This window comes from Myotis davidii, unplaced genomic scaffold, assembly GCF_000327345.1.
Source record: "Myotis davidii unplaced genomic scaffold, ASM32734v1 scaffold1, whole genome shotgun sequence".
NCBI classification, from domain to species: domain Eukaryota; kingdom Metazoa; phylum Chordata; class Mammalia; order Chiroptera; family Vespertilionidae; genus Myotis; species Myotis davidii.
The window spans coordinates 11,705,162-11,708,743 of record NW_006294681.1 but is presented as its reverse complement, the minus strand read 5'-3'; positions in this window follow the sequence as shown (position 1 = coordinate 11,708,743).

Below are 3,582 nucleotides of genomic sequence, written 5' to 3'. Positions count from 1 at the left end.
TTTATTTTTACTCCTGGTTCATAGGTCGATGCTCAACCACTGAGCCACGCCAGCTGGGCATACCACCGTTTCTTAATCCACTCATCTGCTGATGGGCACTTAGGTTATTTCCAAATTTTAGCTATGGTGAATTGTGCTGCTTTGAACATAGGGGTGCAGATATCCTTTCTGATTGGTGTTTTTAGTTTCTTGGGATATATTCCTGAAGTGGGATCACTGGGTCAACTAGGAGTTCCATTTTCAGTTTTTTGAGGAAACTCCATACTGTTCTCCACAGTGGCTGCACCAGTCTGCATTCCCACCAGCAGTAGCAGGCTAATTTTTAAGTTGGTCATTTTGTATGGCCTGAGAATGATATTATACATATCTAAATGGCCATTGGCAGAAAAACGGTTCCCCGCCTCTGATAAGCACAAGTTAAGAATTTATTTCTCTCATATGAACGTCCAGAGGTAGGCGGTCCAAGGCTGGTGTAGTCCACAAAATTCTCAGGAACTTAGCAGCTTCTGGTTATTGCTCCTCTGTGCATGACCTTGGTGTTCAAGTTCACTGATGGACTACGGTGGCAGCTTTAGCTCCAGCCATGAGGTAGGAGGAAGGGACAATGGAGAAAGGAAACCAAGGGCACATGCCAACTGCCATTTAAAAGAGGTTTCTAGAAGTTGCCAAAATGTGCTTTCACAGCATGTGGCCACAGCTGCTTGCAAGGGAGACTGAAAATATAATCTTTATGCCAGTTGGCCACATACTTTAGTAAATCAGATCTGTTACTAACAAAGAAAAAAGAAGTATTGGGAACGAGACAAGTAATTTGTATGTATAGCCTTGTATAGAGTATGGGTTCAATAAATACTGCTTTTATTTTAAATTTTTACTTGCTATAAAACAGTGGTTATTTTTATGGGAAAAGAGAATAGTCATTCTTAATAATAAAAGATATGTTTTTAAAAATTCAGTGACTTGCCTGGCCGTGGTGGCTTAGTGGTTGAGTGTCGACCTATGAATCAGGAGGTCACGGTTCGATTCCTGGTCAAGGCACATGCCTGGGTTGTGGGCTTGTTCCCCAATCATGCAGGAGGCAGCTGATCAGTGATTCTCTCTCATCATTGATATTTCTTTTTCTCTCTTCCTCTCCTTTCCTCTCTGAAATCAATAAACATATATATTTTTTAAAAATTCAGTGATTCAAATTTATTTAGCATTTTAAGTGCTTCTTCCTTCAGGTCCCAAAATTACAACTAAGAATTTTTTTTTCTTTTTGTATAAACAGCAGTATTCTCTCTAGATTTCTACACTTGACTCATTAGCCTCAATAGTACAAGTGGGGGCAAAAGTAGGTTTACAATTGTTTATATGAAAAATAATACAATAAATAATAAAAGAATGAACTGTTTTATGTACTCACTACTGTAAAGCTACTTTTGCCCCACCCTATATTTGAATCAAAAGATTAAAACTAATAAATTTCAAAGACACTTGACACACCTATTAAAATGGTTAAATTAAAATAATAAAATGTGTCAAGGATGTGGAATAGTTGGAAGGCTCATGTGTTGCTGGTAGAAATGCAATATGGAAAATAAACTATTTTGGAAAACAGTTTGGCAATTGCTTGTAAAGTTAACCTTTCTTTTTTAAATGATAAGACCCAGTAATCTCACTCTTAAGTATTCCCCTCACAAGAAGATATTGACATATATCCCCACAAACACCTGTACGCAAAGGTTTACAGCATCTTTATTCACAGACACTAAAAACAGAAAACAATAAAAGTGTCCACTTACAGGAGAATGGATGAACAAATTCTGTTACAGCCATACATGGAACAAAAAGAAATGGATACTGACACATGCAGCAACATGAATAAATCTCAAAATAATTATTCTGAGTGAAAGAAACCTGAACCTAAAAGATTGTAGACTATGTGATTTCCTTTATATAACATTCCTGAAAAGGTGTTATATAAACACCTTTTATATAACAGGGACAGAAACAGATTAGTGGTTGATAGGTGCTGGGAGTGAGGGAAGGAGATTGCTGATCAGAGGACACAGGGACCATTTTGGGGAGATAGAAATATTCTTCATCTTGATTGTGGTGGTAACTCTACACCTAAATGTAGAGAATTTCATAGTACAAAAATTACATTTCAATAAACCTGATCCAAAAATTTCTGTTTTCATTTACCAAAAAAAAAGGCAACATGAAAAAGTGATTCTGATTTAAATTGATGTTTGGAATTTTTGCTTTAGATTAAGAAAATAGCAAAGCCAGATATTTCTAAAATCAAAGATTCATTTACAGCAGGGAATTAAATCTAGCTTCCAAGAATGGGTTAGTTTTACATTTTTTCATTTGGTTCCATATCTGCAATCGCTTGATGTGAAACACATAAATCTATTTAGGAAAATGCCTCTCTCTCAGCGTTGTTTGCTGTAGGTTATAGTCTATTGGGTATGAAGGGCTAAAAGGAATTGTTTTTGTAATGCAAAATGACATATCCTGCAGCTATGAAGATGATAGGAGAAAATTCTGTAATTGTTCTGGCAAAAGATTAATAACAGCTCTCTCACAGATTTAAGATACAGCCCTTTGCTTTCCTTAGCACTTGGTAGGCTTACTATATACTAGACAGCGGTTGGCAAACTGCGGCTCGCGAACCATAGGCAGCTCTTTGGCCCCTTGAATGTGGCTCTTCCACAAAATACCACGTGCGGACACGCATGTACAGTGCGATGAGATTTTCCTTGATCCCTAAGATATAAGGGCTGCCTTCAAGTCACTCTTGGTTTTTTTTGATGACACTAATCCCATAGGTGATTTATTTACACGAATGTCTTTCACTATCACCATCTGTGTATAAGAGCTGATCTGATCATATAAAATCCAAGTGAAGGCACCCTGAATGTATTAGTAAAACAGAAGATGGCTGCACAGCACAACACCGAGCCTACCTTTCTGCATCAGAAGCAATGCCTTTCCTAGTCTGTTTTTGGATGCTAGATCTTTAAGATTTTCTGGAGTGCCTGTGGAATGCCGCCTGTGGCTCGCGAGCCGCAGTTTGCCGACCACTGCAGAACCAAAGGTATTCCTGAGGAGGGTTGAGGAGACCATGGAGTGAAGAAATAGATGCACCTGAGTGGGCGCAAGGTGAAGGAGTGGGCTGAGGGGATGGAGAGGGTACAGGAAGAAAGTCAGTCTCAAGGAGGGACCTATCCTCCGAAGGTTAGGTCTAGTAGTGGAGGAAAGCAGCACTGACAAATACAGAAATAAGTAGACAAGTGGACAGATCTTCGAAGTTAGGCCCCCACCCTTGCCCCGCCCCTGAGAGCCTTGGAAGTCACATGGCTTGTGAAGAAGAGGTAATTCTAAAACTGAGACAGGAAAAGGAGAGCTCTGTGCAGAGGGAGAAGTGAGCAAAGCACTGGAATATGGAAAGTTCAGAGCAGACAGATGTGTGGGGCTGGGGTTTGAAGGACAAATGGGTGGTATAGGTGAGGCTGGTACATTCAAGGAGGTAGGCAGGAGTCAGCTCTGAGTTTCCGTGGATCTTCACCTCCTCATTCTTTAAAAAATATATAT